At 45.4% G+C, this 18,401-nt stretch overlaps 1 long non-coding RNA gene across 2 annotated transcripts in view; it reads right to left on the bottom strand.

Moving 5' to 3' along the window:
- The window catches only part of LOC123361958, a 117,365-nt gene that overhangs the window by 58,953 nt on the left and 40,011 nt on the right, over window positions 1-18,401 (bottom strand). Inside the window, exon 3 of one of the 2 annotated variants that reach the window (XR_006576298.1) lies at window positions 16,339-16,548. The exons of the other annotated variant lie outside the window; for it this stretch is intronic. This is a non-coding gene — a long non-coding RNA (uncharacterized LOC123361958). Of the gene's footprint in view, window positions 1-16,338; window positions 16,549-18,401 lie in introns of those variants that run through there. 2 annotated transcript variants of the gene reach the window in all.

The raw sequence follows: 18,401 nt of genomic DNA, 5'->3' as shown, positions 1-18,401 counted from the left end.
GGATGCCTCCTAGGGAACTGATTTTAGCCTAATGGTGACAAAAGACCATGACTACTCCTTTGTCCAGGCAACGTTAACATAAATTTTTCTTGATCGGGATGCATTTGGCCAATATTAAGGGGCGTTGAGCCACATGCTAAACATATATGAAACTCAAGCTCCAATCAGATAACACAGAATTTGCCAAACAAACATTAGAAAAATACTGGGGAGAATAGAATTATAGGGTTGATAGAAGGGACCTATGGGGTCATCCAATCTATCTCCCTGCCAAGATGCAGGAATTGTTTTGACTAAACCGTCCAGGACAGATGGCTATCTAGACTTCTTTTGAAAACCTCCGGTGAAGGAGCTTCTATAACTTCCCTAGTCAGTCTGTCCCATTGTCCTACTGTTCTTACAGTTAGGAAATTTTTGCTGAGATTTAATCTAAATCTGCTGTCCTGTAGCTTGAACCTATTGCCTCTTGTCCTGCCCTCTGTGGCAAGAGAACAATATTTCTCCATCTTTTTTGGCAGCCTTTTAAGTATTTGAAGCCCACTATCATGTCTTCCTCCCCCCCAACCCTGTCCCCCCCCCAAAAAAATCTCTTTTCCAAACTAAACATACCCAGTTCCTTCAGCCTTTGCTCATATGGCTCACATTCCATCCCTTTGATCACCTTTGTCACTCACCTCTGGATCCCTTCCAGTTTTCCACATCCTTTCTATACATTGACCAAAATTGGGCACAGTACTCCAGCTGAGGCCTAACCAGCACCGAGTAGAGGGGTACTATCAGCTCCCATGACTTGCATGCTATGTCTCTGTTAATACAATCCAAAATTGCCTTTTTTTTTTTTAAGGGTCATTTGCCTCAATGGGGAAGCTACCTAATTGGGACAATACCCAATTCATGGATTAAAAAGATTCTGTTAGAGTCAAAGAGATGGTAGTGGTGGGGAGAGGAGAACTCTACCACAATATTACACTGCATACACAATTCCCCAGCCCTTGGAGAGGATGTACGGATGCCAAGTTGCTTAATGCAGACTACTGAAAAGCACTCAGATACTATGGTAAAGAAAGTGGTATAAGAACCTATACAGAATAGAATGGGCAATCTCTATTTCACACCTGCAAAAAAAATTGGGCCAAATTCATCCCTTAACTTCAGTAATGTTTCACCAGGGCTGCCTTTGACCCCTTATAGGTAGACAAATACTCCTGTCGGGGGGAAATGGCAGCATGGATATATTCTTTAGTCATTGTGGGTTTGTAATACTAAACCATTACAATCAAATGGAATTTACTCAGGCCTTTATAAAAAACATTATTTGCAGAATCCATAAGCCCCAACTGAGCCCCATTGTGCTTAGGGCCACAGTCCCTGCCCCCCAAAATGTTACACTTTTAAGTAAAGACATAGTGAGCGGATGTAAAACACACATACAAAGGAGGGAATGAGTTAAGGAAGACAAGGATAAGGGACAAGAATACATGGTTGCATAGATCAGCTACGTCCAGATAGCTTTAAGTAATTTAAAACTGGCTTCAAATATTTAAAACAAATGAAAACTAACCAAATGGACATCAGTAGTCTTAATGGGCCATCTGCCTGTTTGTTACCAACTGTCAGTTTCTTGTAGGCAAATCACTAATAATGTAAAACTTTTATTCTGTAGTAATAACTTTATTTTAATACAAAAAATTACCAGTATAGATCAGAGAAATGGTAAGAAATGAAGACAAGCCCCCATTCAATATAGATGTTTATACTTAAGAATATCTGATTTTTTTTTTCAGTTGACTAGAGCCATTTGACTTTTACACAAACAATAGGTTATAATAAAGTGATACTGAACTGCCTTCAAGACAAACACAGCAGACTAAGGGGGATATATTTGTTTATCCTTGCTGAAGCCACTTACTCATGCATTGAGCATACCAGTGCCTTTGGCAACAGCCAAATGTTCTCATAGACTAAGACCATGTATCCTGGTAAGTAGGACAGTTTAAAATGGAAAAACCATATGGTCCCTTTCTGGTGAACAGGGCTTTTAGTTCATTTCGGGGTGCGGGGGACATCAGGCTTCCCTATTATCCTGCAGTAATGTGATGGTGGTTTTTATTTATTTATTTTTAATGTCCTATTTGATTGGGCTGCAAAATGGCCACTGGGGCTTGATTTAAATCACAATTAAAACCAGTGATTTTAAAAATCACTGATTTTTAAATCAGCAAGTTGGAAACTGATGTCAATAATAGATTTTAATCTTGTTTTGTATTTGTACTCTTTAGATATTCTCCTAAGGAAAGGTTGATTCTCATTGCTTGGTAACCATTAAAACACATTTATTTGCCACATAAATCAGCCATCTGTCTGATTAGAAATAAAAAAAAATGACTAAATGGCAACAAACAGATCTCTGAACCATTTGCTAACTTTTTCCATAGTTAGTATGCTTCGAAACCTCCAAATACTGAATTTATTAATTGATATCTGAGAACTGCAAATCTACCTCAGATTTTAGAGGATGATGTGGCAGCTCTTGATAAGCAAATTGCTGCAGAGGATGTTGAAGATGGCATTAAGAATTTAAAATCCAGTAAAACTCCAGATCCTGGTGTGTTTTCTGGGGATTAAATCAAGTGTTGGACACTATTTTAACTCAATTGTTTAATGGTGTACCTCAGAGGAATGAGATTCCAGATTCAGGGGAAGAGGCAAAAATTGGGGCCATTCCTAAAGAAGGAAAAGCTCTTATCAATTGTGCATCATATAGACCTGTTTCTTTAATGTGGATGCCAAAATTTATCACAAGGTGCTAGCAAACATTATCTTGCCCAAATGTCTTCACCCTAACTAATCTGGGTTTGTTGCTGGCAGAAAAACTTTGAATTTGGTCTATAATGCTAATTGTAACAATTTTTCCTGTATACTGCTTTTCTTGGGATGCTGGAAAAAGTCTATTTGCACCTAAATATAGCCTTTATATTAGATTTGGTGGTGCTTTTTGTTAACGAGGAGAATACACTCTCTTTTTATATGATATATAAAAACACACATTTATTTAGGCGATTTTATAGCTTAATATATATTTATTCAGATTCTTAACATATACATTTTTTATTTGTTAGAAAATGGTGAATGATGCATTTCTTTGATACTAATCAATTATAAAAAAAACTAGTAATTCTATTTGGATGGAAATGAAAATTCAGTTAACATGCACAAAAACATCATTTTACTTTTTTTATTAAATGTACTGCAAACAAAAGACTTTTTTTGCATTTAAAATGAACTGATTTGTTAAAGGAAGTAGTATTTATTTTAGTGAACTGCTTGTTTCTGGTCACCATGTAGTTCAAGATTTTAGAACTAGTACATGTCTTCCTCTAACACCTTGTTTTCCTCTTCCAGTTCATGAATAAAAACAAGCTTTCCTGCTTTTTCAAGTCCCAGCTGGTTTCTTGACTTTCATTGAACTGAAATGAAGAAAATAGTTTCTGCACCTACTGATGCCAAAAGCTGGTTTAGCACTTGAGCCAATTAATTCTCTGTGCTTAGCCAATGACTTCTACAACTTGTGTACTGCAATATTGATTGACATTTTTCTTAGAATCATTTATTTTAGATCATAGTAAATTTAGACCTTGTCGTAATTTCAAATTGAGTTTTAAATAGGTTTATTTTTATAAAGAAACCTTCATATAATCCTTTTTTTAAAGTCACTGATTTTTTTTTATGGGTGTCCTCTTAAAATTTGTTTCTTTAGCCATAGGCGGTAAAACTCGTTTCATAGAGGATTTCCCAAAAAATTAAAGCTGAGGAAAATGTCATCATAAAGCAAAGACATAAGCTAAAGAAAACTTCTGCTCCAAGGGAAAACTTGCTACAGCTGTCAAAACAGCCTGATGAAGTCTGTGGCCTGGTCTACACTAGGACTTTAATTCGAATTTAGCAGCGTTAATTCGAACTAACCGCTCAACCGTCCACACCAGGAAGCCATTTAATTCGAACTAGAGGGCTCTTTAGTTCGAATTTGGTACTCCACCCCGGCAGGTGAAGTAACGCTAAATTCGACATGGCTAGTTCGAATTAGGCTAGGTGTGGATGGAAATCGAACTTAGTAGCTCCGGGAGCTATCCCACACTGCACCACTCTGTTGACGCTCTGGACAGCAGCCCGAGCTTGGATTCTCTGCCCAGCCACACAGGAAATGACCCGCGAAAATTTGAATTCATTTTCCTGTCTGGGCGGTTTGAATCTGATGTTCTGGTTGCACATCGGGGCGAGCTCCGCAGCACCGGCAGCAATGCAGAGCTCTCCAGCAGAGGAGTTCATGTAATCTCTGAATAGAAAGAGGGACCCGGCATAGACTGACCGGGAACTCTTGGATCTGATCGGTGTGTGGGGCGAGGAGTCTGTGCTTTCGGAGCTGCGCTCCAACGAACGGAATGCAAAGACCTACGAGAAGGTCTCCAAAGCCATGATACAGACAGAGGATACAGCCGTCATGCAACGCAGCGCCGCGTGAAAATCAAGGACCCCAGACAAGGCTACCAAAAAATCAAAGCGGCCAACGGACGCTACGGAGCCTGCCACCACTGCCCCACCAGTAACCATGGACTCTGATGATGGGACAGTGTCGACGGACAGTTCCTCGACGATGTTCACGGACGGGGAAGATGAGGAAGGGTTTGTGGAGGACGAGGCAGGCGATAGCGCTTACAACGCTGGTTTCCCTGACAGCCAGGATCTCTTCATCACCGTCACGGAGATCCCCCAACAACCCTCCCCGGCCAGGAACCCGGATCCTGAATCAGGGGTAGGAGCAGTCGGTAAGTGCTTTAACCATGTTAACTTTTATTCTTAATATAACAGGAATCTGAAGTGTGTGAAAAGGAGGTCTCTGTATATATGGTGATAGAACAGAAATCCTCCTGGGAGAACGCCACGAAGCTCTCCTGCCGTTAATCGATAAGCATCAGCAGGAGGTTCCTGGGGAGAGCTGCCTTATTGGGTGCTCCGTGATAGCACACTTTTCCGCGCGAGGCTTTCATGCGGTATTCAGGGAGCACTGCCTCCCAGAGCACGGCTGCATAGGTCCGTGGTTCGTGCTAGATTTCACGCAGCATGCGCTCTCTATCTCCTTCAGTGCCCGTCCTCACGGTGATCTCGCTCGGAGACTCCTGCATCTAAGTAGGGGAAGAAATGTTACGTTACGCCTGGTCCAAAGTATTTTTAATAAATAAACGGACAGACGGCATAGCACAGACTCAGCACGCAGCTGCGTGACGAGCGTAATGGAAAGCCAAAGAATCAAATGGACGCTCATGGAGGGAGGGGGGAACGAGGACGCAAGGTATCCCACAGTTCCTGCTGTCTCCGAAAAGCATTTGCATTCTTGGCTGATCTCCAAATGCTTCTAGGGTCAAACACAGTGTCCGCGGTGGGTCGGGGCATAGCTCGGCAATTTACGCACCCCCCCGACCCCCAGAAGTTAAAGGGAAAACAATCCTCTGTTGACTCTTTTACATGTCACCGTATCTGTACTGAATGCTGCAGATAGACGCGATGGTGCAGCACTCAACACCAACATCCTTGCTCCCCCCACGCTATGGATGGCTGATGGTACAAAACGATGGAAATCCATCCTCATCATCAGCCTATTGGCACATGGGGCAGTGCAAAAGGGCTGGTAACCATGACAACCGTACCAACTTGCTTGGGACCGGTCGGTCAAGGCCGCCTGTTGCTAATTTTTCATGGTAGATGGTGCAGTATGGCTGGTAACCGTCCTCATCATTGCAACAGGGGGCTGAGATCCATCAGCCCCCACCCTTCATTGTAAAGAAAAGATTCAATTGCCCCTGGACTAGCAGAGGGATGAGTGGCTCCCTCCTCCACACCCCTTAATGTCATCTCTGGACTATCATTGCAGCTGGAGGCTTCCTTCCACTCATTTCTCACAAACGACTACCTGTGTCTTATTCATGCATTCTATATTACTTCATCACACAAGTGGGGGACAATGGTATTGGAACCCAGGAAGGCTGGGGGAAGAACGGAATGAACAGCTGGGGTTGTTTCAGGAGCACACCCTGTGAATAGCGTTCTGCTCAAAATTTATGCAGGATTGGACAGAGAGCAGCTGTGGTCTCTGGTTGTATGATACAGTGGTTCTCTAGTACACTTGCACATAATCTAGGCAGGACTGATTCTATTTTTAGATATCCAAAAAGGAGGGATTGACTCGGGGAGTCATTCCCAAATTTTGCTTTTGCGCCCCTGGCTGATCGACCAGGGGCACTTATGACAGCACCAAATGGCGCAGTGCAAAAGGACAGGTAACCATGACCATCTTATTACCGTCTTCTTACCAGTTTATGGTATGGTAGACGGTGCAGTATGCCTGGTAACCATCGCTGCTGTCATGCAAAAGCATAAGCATGCTGCTGTGTAGCGCTGCTGGTCCGCCTCTGTCAGCGGCATACAGTACACATATGGTGACATACACAAAAGGCAAAATAGGGTCCATTGTTGCCACGCTATGGCGTGTGCCAGGGCATTTCATGGAAAACGTGATCGAAATGATTGTCTGCCCTTGCTTTCCCGGAGGAAGGAATGACTGGCGACATTTACCCAGAATCCACCGCGCAAATGATTTGTGCAACAGCAGGCACAGGGATCTCAACAAAAAATTCACAGAGACAGCCTAGACTCAGTTAATTGTTCGCAAAAAAGTATCATTGCAAGGAATTAACTAACTGTTTCCCATCTCACAGCTTCCACTGTCTCCAGACCTTCCACAGCATCCCCCTCGCAGAGGCTGGCGAAGATTAGGCGGCGAAAGAAAAAGACAAGGGGCACAATTTTCGATGAATGTGTGGGCTGCTACCTAGCCGAGGCGGACCAGCAGAGGCAGTGGAGGGAGAAAGTCTCTCTGTACCAGCGCTCACACAGCGAATGGGAGGAGAGGTGGCGTGAGGAACACAAGCAGGCGAGTCAAGCAATGCTTGTACTACTGAGGGAGCAAACGGACACGCTCCGGCGACTTGTGTATGTTCTGCAGGACTGCTGCAGGACAGAGCCCCCAGCAGTATCTCTGCAACCGCCCTCCCCCGCCACAAAGTCACATACCCCCCTCACCCTAAATAACCAGGAGGATGCCCGCCCTGGGCCGTGAATACTGTCACTGCACCCCAGCAGAGTGCTCAAGTAACCAAAAGCTCTCATACCGTACGTTTGCATAAGTCCTTCCCTTCCGGACTCAAACAAGTCCCAATCCCAGTCCCATCCCATAACTGTGTACTTAAGTAATAAAAATACTTTGCTGTTAAGTACTGTTTCCGTCATGTTTCCTCACTGAAGACTGTGTTTGAATGGGGTGCATGGGGAAGTGCGTTGCTAATTGCATAGGACAGGCACCTTTCGCAGGGTACAGACACGGGGGCCGGATCAGCAGCGGGTAACACACACAGTGCAGTCAGCAGGCACCGTGGTCGGTATGGGAGGTGGTTTCCAGGTTCTGTGTGGGCGGTGGGGATGTGACTTTTTAGCGGGGGAGGGCGGGTACAGATCTTATACAGCGGTCCTTGTTGTGGACCGCTGAGTCACGCAGCAGAGGAATCTGTATCCGTCCTCCTCCGCCACAAGGCCACATAGCCCCCCGCACACAGAATCCCAAAAAGGAGGGATGGCAGGCTCCGTTGAAACAAGCAGTCCGGCAATGCGGACCGCTGTAGGAGCAGGAGCCTGTCATTCCTTGAGTTTAGAGGCGGTCTTTACATCAGCGCACACCCTACCCACCGCAGTCTGCGTTCCAGTTTCGACCCTTTAACGAAAAGTCATGAATAAAGAAACCTCTCCTCAGTAACAGTGTGACATGTATTTTATTTTTACACGTGTCTTGGAAGTGGAGGAAACGGGGAACGGGGTATTTAACCGAAGAGGAGAGTCAACAGTAACTGGGTAAAGAAACAGGGGCAGGTTCAGCTTCTCTGTAAAGAAACTGAACAGTCACAGGTCACGCTGCTCGCTGCTCGCTGGTATTTAAAGAGTTCCTTGTCGCTGTCCCAGGCGCCTGTATAGGGCTTCATGAGCAAGTGCATTAGCGGGCAGGCTGGGTCACCGAGGATCACTATAGGCAAATGCACATCCACAACAGTTATTTCGTGGTACGGGAAGAAACTACCTTCCAGCAGGCGTCTGAGCAGCCCACAGTTCCTGAGAACACACGCATCAGGAACCTTGCCCGGCCATACGACGTTCATGTTGGTAAAAAGGCCCCTATGGTCCCCCAGTGCTTGCAGAACCATTGAAAAGTAGCCCAATTTCTCAGCAGCTGAATGTGGAAGAGGTGGACGATAAAGTGCGAGGAGGAGAAAACGGCGAGGATCGCAGCGGGCTCCATGCTTGCAGTGCTGTGGCGTCCACGCTGTCACTGACCAGAAAAGTGCACGAACAGATTGCCTGCAGGCGCTTTCAGGGAGGGAGGGAGTGAGGGCGTGATTGACGGTTCAATGACGACAGTTACCCAAAACCACCCTCGACACATTTTTTCCCCCAGCATGCATTGGGGGGAAATCCCAGAATTCAAATGGGCAGCGGGGACTGCGGGAACTGTGGGATAGCTTCCCACAGTGCACCGCTTCGAAAGTCGACGCCGGCCCCGTGAATGTGGACTCAGAAGTTCGAATTAGTGTATTTAGTATGGATACACAAATTCGACTTCATAAGGTCGAATCCACAAATTCGAATTAAGTAGATTCGAAATAGTCCTGTAGTGTAGACAAGGCCTGTGAGTGGAACTACACAAATTAAAGTTAACTGGAAGATCCTTTCCAGCATTTGTGAGCTGGTTGTGACTAAAGATAAGCCAAGTTCATTTGATTGGGATTGGGCTCCAGACTTTCCCGTAGTCTAGTGTTTATGTGTGTAAGCAGGGTCTGAATGAACTCTCCACTGACAGCTAGCCAGGAGGTGGAGAGACTTCAGGAGCAAACTGTCTTTACAGGAATACACCTACTCTGCCAAGATATCCAGCAGATAGAGCTGTATTGCTCAAAGTGATCAACTTTGGCTGGTGTTGGGTTACAAATCACTTTAGTACTGAACGCAGGGGTAGTGAAATGTTATCAATGTTGTTGTCTTTATTGCATGAGTAAAGGGGAGTAGAACTGTACTTAACCTGTCCCAGATGAGAGGGTCACCCTCAGCTGAAAGGACCTTGGTAAGCCAGGGGCTCGAATGCCAGATCCCTGTGAAAGTAAGAGTGGTGGTGTAGTGAGGTGGCCTGGATCCCAGATGTCCCAGAGGACGAAGAACCCAGCAGAAAGCCGGACTGGGCAGAGCTATGGAGCTCTGAGCCTGTCCCGCAAAGGGTCAAGCGCCTATCCGGAAGTATAAAGGCAGGCCCTCCGAGCTCAGTAAGGTGCCAGCCGTCAGAGGGACTGGACGTCTGCGACTGAGCTCCCGCTGGGGAGGCAGCAGAAGGCAGCGGCCGGCCTAGCCTGCCCCTCGCTCACTACCCGGAGGAGGCCTGGCCGAGCCTGCCCCGCGCTCGCTATCCCAGGGAGGCCTGGCCGAGCCTGCCCCGCTCCAGCTGCCCGGAGGAGGAGCCGAGCCTGCCCTGCGCTCACTACCCCGAGGAGGACTGGCTGGGACCGCCCCGCTCCAGCTACCCCGACGAGGAGCTGAACCTGCCTTTCGCCACCTACCCCGAGGACCCGCTGGACCCACCCGTGGACACTCACCTTGAGGAGCCGATGGTGGTTGACCCCTACGCTGACACCATGACGACTCAAGTACTCGGTGAGGGGGAGAGTGGAAGTAGCCCAGGGGTAGCCGACCCCAGTCTGGCTGCAACACTGCCAGAGCCAATGTCAGTGTGTTGCGGCCAGGATCCCCACTGACACAGCAGCAGGCTGTCTGCTGCTGGTAGGGCCCCGGGCTGGGACGCAGAGGAGTGGGTGGGCCTGCATCCCCCACTGCCACCCCACTCACGGGTGGCAGTCTCCCCCTCACCCCGACACTCAGGCCTAGGAGCCTGGGCTTAATATACTGAGCTATTGTTTGCTGCTCCGCCCTGCCCAGGGCCTGGGCTAAAGTATTGAACTGCTTGCTCAGCCCCTGCCTGAGGGTCTGAGCCCCTGAACTATTGTTTGCTGCCCTGCCCTGCCCCAGGGCCTGGGCTAAAGTACTGAACTGTTTGCTCAGCCCTGCCTAAAGGCCTGAGCCTACGTGACTTGCTGTGTTTGCTGCCCGCCCTGACCTGAGGGCCGGGCCTAGAACTGTTACTGCTCAGCCCTGCCTAAAGGCCTGAGCCTATTTGACCTGCTGTGTTTGTTGCCCCGCCCTAAACCCAGGGCCTGGGCTTTAGAGACTGAACTGCTTGCTCAGTGTAGTGAGGCAGCCTGGTTCCCAGGCGCCCCGGAGGACGAAGAGCCCCCTCTCCCGGCAGCGGACCCCCTACAGGTGGGGACAGGTGTCCCAGCCTGGAGGTGGGGGACTTTTCCTAAGGGTCCCCGGTCTGGTTTAACCTGTTCCTCCCCACTGTTCAAAGCTAGAGCTAAATAGGCTCCATTAGGAGCCTGTGTTATTTTAAGTGCTTAAATAAGAGCTGAAATCACTTGTGGTGGGACAGTGTTTCTGCCTAGCCTGCTAAAAGCTGGAAATCACTAAGAGCCGGCAATTACGACGAGACTGACCTGCAGAGATCATGGCAGAGAGGCAGATGGCAGAAGAATGTAACTGACAGTTGGCCAGTGGGAGCGGTGAGCAGTCGGCCAGTGGGAGCAAGCAAGGTGCCTTCTTCCCCAAGTGGGAGGTGAACTCACACAGATGCACCTCTGAACCCTGGATCCTCACTGACCAAGAACAACTCACTGTGGGTGGAGCATGGTGAGGGAGCAGAGAGGAAGAGAAAAGGAACTTTTGTTGTAGAACTTAAAAACATGAGGCAGAAGGTGATGCCCTACACACTCTGGGGTGGGTGTCCTTCTCAGTTTTATGATTATGAATCCTGCTTGTGTCATTTTCCCTAATTAATGTCAGGTGACTTCCTTCCTTTCATTAAAAATTTATTTTCTTCACTCAGACTCTGTGCTTGCGAGTGGGGAAGTATTGCCTCTCTGAGGTGCCTGGGGTGGTGTGCAATTTTCCCAGGTTATTGGGTGTGGACTCGAACCAGTTCTGTGTTGTATTGTTGACAAAGAACCCCTATATATCAACCCGGCCCTGGTTGCTGCTGGCTCCACGTGGCAGCAGGATTACATGTGTAGGGGTTGGAGTGGGATGATGTAGAGTGAGTTTTTGTTCTAGTCCATTAGAGAGATGGGGACAGATACAATTTGGATCTTGATTCTGATCTGGGGTTTTGGTTCAGACATATCTTTAGTGATGATCATCTTTGAGGTCTGTCTTGCTAATGCTAACTATTAATATGATTTATTATAGTTGTGACTTTAAGGCTCTGTCTATGCTACCGAACCCTAGTAGACAAAAATACACTAAACTGTTTGACATTGAGCCCTTGTTCTTCCACCTGCTACTGATAAATTATCTTCTTCTGTTGGCATTACCTGAGTTCAATACTAGTTATAGAAAAGCATGGTAGACCTTGATGTGATGACTGCTGGTTTGGACTTGAACAGAGTTCAACGCTCATTTGCCTACTCTAGGAAACTTTTCTCATTACTGACAAAAGGTGTCAGTAATGGGTGCTGCTGAACCAGTGTTGAAAATGGTTTAGCTACAAGTATAGATGTAACCAAAGAGTTTTCGGTTCTGCTTTGGGATGTTGTGTATATTAAACCCCAATCTGTCTGCAGTAAGGATGTTTTTGAAAAATTACCCACTGATATACACAGCTGGGAGCCCTCACATAGACAGCTACTGGATGCCAATCCTATTTTCAGCAGCATGTTACCTAGATTTCCTCCAGCATAGTTCTTTCTATATCTGTGCCACAGCCTGAAGAGACTTCCAAACCCACCCTTTATCAGAGTGGAAAGGGGTAACTAGTGGTGTTCCCCAAGGGTCCCCAATAGGACCAATCCTATTCAACTTATTCATAAATGATCTGGAGAAAGGGGTAAACAGTGAGGTGGCAGAATTTGCAGATGATATTAACTGCTCAAGATAGTTAAGACCAAAGCTGACTGTGAAGATCTTCAAAAAGATTTCACAAAACTAAGTGATCGGGCAACAAAATGGCAAATTAAATTTTATGTGGATAAATGTAAAGTAATGCACATTGGAAAAAATAACCCCAACTATACATACAATATGATGGGGGCTAATTTAGCTACAACTAATCAGGAAAGATCTTGGAGTCATTGTGGATAGTTCTCTGAAGATGTCCACGCTATGTGCAGCGTCAGTCAAAAAAGTAAACAGGATGTTAGGAATCATTAAAAAAGGGATAGAGAATAAGACGGAGAATATCTTATTGCCCTTATATAAATCCATGGTATGCCCACATCTTGAATACTGTGTACAGATGTGGTCTCCTCAGCTCAAAAAAGATATATTGGCATTAGAAAAGGTTCAGAGAAGGGTGATTAAAATGATTAGGGGTTTGGAACGGGTCCCATATGAGGAGAGATTAAAGAGGCTAGCACTTTTCAGCTTGAAAAAGAGGAGACTAAGGGGGGATATGATAGAGGTATATAAAATCATGAGTGGTGTGGTGAAAGTGAATAAGGAAAAGTTACTTACTTGTTCCCATAATATAAGAACTAGAGGCCACCAAATGAAATTAATGGGCAGCAGGTTTAAAACCAATTAAAGGAAGTTCTTCTTCACACAGTGCACAGTCAACCTGTGGAATTCCTTGCCTTAGGAGGTTGTGAAGGCTAGGACTATAACAGGGTTTAAAAGAGAACTAGATAAATTCATGGAGGTTAAGTCCATTAATGGCTATTAGCCAGGATGAGTAAGGAACGGTGTCCCTAGCCTCTGTTTGTCAGAGGGTGGAGATGGATGGCAGGAAAGAGATCACTTGATCATTACCTGTTAGGTTCACTCCCTCTGGGGCACCTGGCATTGGCCACTGTCGGTAGACAGGATACTGGGCTGGATGGACCTTTGGTCTGACCCAGTACTGCCATTCTTATGTTCTTATGCTATTGCCATAATTAAACATTGTTAACCAGCTAATCACTCTGCAACTGCAAGGAAGGGCCCTGGGGCAGCAGACAAACTGCTGTCTGTGTTGGAATCTTTGCCAATTATTGAAAATATGGTTGAAAATATTTTAATGCTTGTAACGTGTAATAACTGAGGCTGATCCCTTGAGTATGTGAGTTGGGATCAGGGTATGCAGCTAGGAACAGAAGGAAATAGTCCTATACAAATAATAGGCCATCTACAAATTGATATAAGCAAATATTCTACAGTGTATAACTGTCTATTTTCTCTTAATGGCAGCAAACATTTTTGTCAGTCTTAATTGATGGTGTAAATCCCAAAATTTTTACTGCATGTGGAAACAGTAGAGGAAGGTCTAGGTCATTGTGACCCAGAAATAAAACAGTGCCTTCTGTCTGCCAGTTCAGGCACTGCAATAACATAGCACCAATACTCAGGAGATTCAGTCTCCATCTAATTAGACACCTGAAAATATAATTTCATGTTGTGATTGCTTGTAATTAGTTACAGATGCAAATGATTGCATCAGCATTCCAGTACCCTGCCTTGAGTGCATCAGAAAATGCATTTTGAAGGGAAACAATAGATTATACTTTTAGCAAGTATAGATAGATTTGTCATGTAAGGGCTAGTCTACACTTACCTGCCGGGTCGACGCGGTGAGTTCGACTTCTCGGAGTTCGAACTATTGCGTCTAATCTGGACGCGATAGTTCGAACTCCCCGTGCGCTCCAGTCGACTCCGGTACTCCACCACTGCAAACGGCGGTGGCGGAGTCAACCTTGGAGCTGCGGACTTCGATCCCGCGGTGTTTGGACGGGTAAGTAGTTCGAACTAGGGTACTTCGAGTTCAGCTACGCAATTCACGTAGCTGAACTTGCGTACCCTAGTTCGACCCCCGCCCTTAGTGTAGACCTGCCCTAAGAGTCCCTTCCCTCACACACTTGACCAGGGTTATCAAGTGGTAAAGACAATTTATTTTGCTGGATTTCTCCAGGGTTGTTTTTTTTATGACAGTCTAGAATATTAATACATACATACTCACACACAATCCTAAATAAAAACTGTATAAGGGTGTTTTAAAAAATACTTGAATATATGGTATGTGTAAGAGGCACACATACATTTCTCTCTCATTCAATGAGAGTTTCTTCAGAGTAAGGACTGAAGTATTCATCCAAATGAAACTGCTATAAGAGACCCCTGAATTATAAGGTGTCCATGTGCAAGGATCCAGGAATTATTGTCTGATCTATTTTTAATCTCTAAATCAGTGCATGTATTGAGTTTTCTGCATTTATTTATTTATTTTTATAAAAGACTTCAATTCCATTTAAAGATATTAGAAGAGGGGTTTTTAGAAATTGTGCAGTAGGAGAAAGCTGTTTGACTAAATTAAAAAACAGATGAATATGAGGAAATTTGGCAGCCATTTAGACATCTGTATGTACAGGGGCGGCTCTACATATTCGGCCGCCCCAAGCAGTCATGCGCGGGAGACGCCCCAGAGCCCCGGGAGCAGCGGACCTCCCGCTGGCTTGACTGGTGAGGGTCCGCTAGTCGCGCAGCTGGGCTGGACCTCCCGCAGCTGCGGACGGTTGGCTGGTCCGGCGGCTCCGGTTGAGCTGCCGCAGTCATGCCTGCGGGAGGTCCACCGGAGCCCCGGGACAACCGGACCTGCCGCAGTCATGCCTGCGGGAGGTCCAGCCGAGCCGCGCGACCAGCGAACCGTCCGCAGTCATGCCTGCGGCAGGTCCGGTCGTCCCGGGGCTCCGGTGGACCTCCCGCAGGCATGACTGCGGCAGGTCCGCCGGCCCAATCTGCCGCCCCTGACAACAACTGCCGCCCCACGCGCGTGCTTGTCACGCTGGGGTCTGGAGCCGGCCCTGTGTATGTACAACCAGATTGAGCCGTATTCACAATTCTCTGTACAGAGGAAAGCTTTGATGTCTGGTTATAATCAGTCATTCCAAAGAAAAACAGCCTCTTAAAAAGTTACTAGAATAGGTACAGGGTTGCTCATGTGACATTGACAGCGACCTTCCATGGAAAATACAGGGTGAACATCTAATTCCCTCAAATATAGTGTATGCCTTTCTGTTTTGTCCCTTTGGATTATTTGCTTATGGCAATATGCCTCTGTCATTCCTCTCAATTGTAGTGAACCTTGTCATAGAACTTTCTTTTTTCAAGTCATTAAGGGAGAAACTTATTCCAGTGAAGCTAGCTTACAGCAGGTCCTACACGCGATTTAAGTCCCATCTTAAAAGCCAGTCCTAAGGTCCTCTCTGTCAAGCTGCCATTAACTGTAATGGGAGTTTTCCCAAGGAAGGACTGATCTAAGTATTTAGGACTAACTCCTGAAGTGTAGTTTGTGTGGGACTTCTGCATGTGAGTGTGTTTCAACCTCACTAAATTGTTGGGTCATTGTACACTGTAATTAAATAGTAACATAAAACAAAGTGTAATGCCTCATTTTCATAGAGCCAAATTCTGGTAGTGCCTACGGTAGTATTTGGTGTGTCCTCTTGTGTTGATTTATTTTGACCTTACATTTTGGTACATTTTCAATCTATTCACCTGCTTGCTATAATTATCTTACTATTGTGATGGGCAGCAGTACAAGACTATGTGAGTACAATGCCTTCCATATAAAACCAGTAGCTTAGTTCGTAGTGGACTTCATAGAGACTTTGGCACTTCTCCGTTTTTGGAGACAGAACTCTGCTTGTGGTGTCCTTTTTTTCTTTTTTGTTTGTTTTTGTTTTTTGGGGGCAATGGGGTGGAGAAGGCTTTGGGAATAGAAAGCGTGTTTGGGTTTCAAGTATTGTTTATTGTGGAAAGGCTTTCTTAAAGATGAAGGCTTTGCAATGTTTCCTAAAAACAGTCAGACACAAGATTTGCCTGATCTGTTCTGGAAGCTTGTTTCATAGGGATCCAGCAATGACAGAGAATGTTTTGTCCTCAGCTCTCGCATGTGTAACCCTGCTGCTCGGTGAAGGCAGCAGCAACAAGGGCTGGGTTCAATATTTAGGGGTTCCTCTTAACAAAATAGAACCAGTGTGAGCCCCTGCTCAGTAATCTGGGGAAACTAAACACCACGCCGGGTGCTTCTAAGAGGCAATACTTCCCCTCTCACAAGCATGAGTCTGTGTGTAACAAACACTTTTATTAAAAGGGAACCCAGCATTAATTTGGGAAAAAACACAACCACAAGTCAAAAGCCTGCTGTGCTCATGGAGGCTGGAGCCATGGAGAAGGCGGGCAGCTGCATTCTGTACCACCTGGAGACTATGCATCATCTTCACATTCAGCTTCAGATGCAATCAGTTAGAGTAATCCAGGTTGGTGGTGATAAATGCATGGATCACTGTGGCCAAGTTCAAATCCAAGAGGAAGGGATGAAGCTTCCTAGAAAGCAGGAGGTGAAAGGAGACACTTTTGGCAACTGATAGCACTTTGTCATCCAAGCTTAGCAAGGAGTCACAGGATCCTAAGGTGTTGCACCATGGTGGCCCCCCTCTCTCCTAGTGGTCGTATGTAAATACTGAAGAAAAGCAGGGATAATATGAATCCCTGAAGAACTGTTACCCATCACGACTGTGAGTTCTCTAGTGGTTCTCATCATTCCTCGCCAAATAGTGCTGGGCCATCTACTCCAATGATGATAATGAGGAAACTAATATTTTACTTGCCCATCAACAAAAAATTACCCCATTTCATGCGTGGGGCAAGTAAACTTTTGCCAGACTGGGTTAATTACTTCAAAATTCTTATAAAAAGCCCCTTTAACTAGAATTTTATATTTCACTTCTCAATCGGTACTCTACTTTCCTTCTAAAATTCTCACTTCTAACACTGTCTGCTGTTAGATGCTGTACTCCCAACTACTTTGAATTGCATAGCAATCTCCTTTCTCATTATTCCGAAACACTCTGAATCTGTTCAAAGTGCTTCTTTCTCAATTGTGAAGTTATAATTAAGGTAGATTTCAGCTCTTATTATGCACAAGTCCAAACTACAATGCCTGTTATCAGAAAACCGCTCGCAATACCAGTCTTTCATCATTGATCCACATTCACAGTAATCATCATGATAGTGGAGTGAAGAGAGAGCTCTACTTTGTGGCAGAATCGTCACTGTATTCTTTGCATCAAATGACATGAGGTTTTGTTATATTTCAACACAGTTTTAATAAAGGTTTCCTGTTAAGGATGTTCTTTTCCAAAGGGATCCATCTATGCTCTGTGTATCACAAAAGGGGCCACCTCTTTATGACCAGAAATTTCTAGCATGTGAAATCTCGGCAGCAATAATAAACCAACATTAGTAATTACAGAAAGGTTCTTCTATAATCAGAGCCTCCATCTGGATGAAGGGGGTGATAATAGGGATCGAAATGTTCAAGGAGTCCCAGGGGAATGCAAAGGTAAGACTCTGAAACAGGGCAATTGCGTGAAAAACCCACTGTCTGTAGCTATTTCCACAGCAGTCAGAGAGTCCTGTGGCACCTAAAAGACTAACAGACGTATTGGAGCATAAACTTTCGTGGGTGAATACCCACTTCATCAGACGCATGCAAAGTGTTAGTCTATAAGGTGCCATAGGACTCTGTCGCTTTTTACAGCTCCAGACTAACACGGCTACCCCTCTGATACTTCCACAGCAGTGTTTATATGAATCATCTGGATTCTACTAAACACTTTTACAGGTGATATTATTCATGTCTGAGAGTCAGCTGAGTTACCACTTTCATACCTCACTTACAGTCAGGCAAAGAATTAACAAGTTATTTGCAAATGTATCATGGGAGTAGATTATTTGACTAATACTATTCTGTCATTTCTATATACAAGGCAGCCTCAAAGCACATTGTCCCCTCCTCATTTTATCCACTTTCCACACACAATAAAGCTTGCCTGCCTTGGACACCTATATAACCAGATTTCTCCACTCCTAGGGGAAATACTGTAAAAGTGCTTTCTTGTTTATGAAACTCTAGACCTTGATGATGGTAGGAAGATGGAGCTTTTTAAAGTGTCTGTATGTGCTAATGGGGAAGGAGGTTGTTTAGTACCCAGCTATGACAACACTGGATTGTCATTGGAGAGAAAAATACACGTTACTACTGCCAGTCCCTTAACAATTTGTTCTCCCCTATCTGGAGACCATGTTGCTTCTGAGATGTGAAATTGAGCCAGGGGAAGGGAATAAAACCCTGGTATAGTAGAACCATCAAGATCTTCTCATGGTCACTCTTGTGC

This window comes from Mauremys mutica, chromosome 1 (assembly GCF_020497125.1).
Source record: "Mauremys mutica isolate MM-2020 ecotype Southern chromosome 1, ASM2049712v1, whole genome shotgun sequence".
NCBI lineage: Eukaryota > Metazoa > Chordata > Testudines > Geoemydidae > Mauremys > Mauremys mutica.
This window is presented reverse-complemented; position numbering and strand designations above follow the sequence as displayed.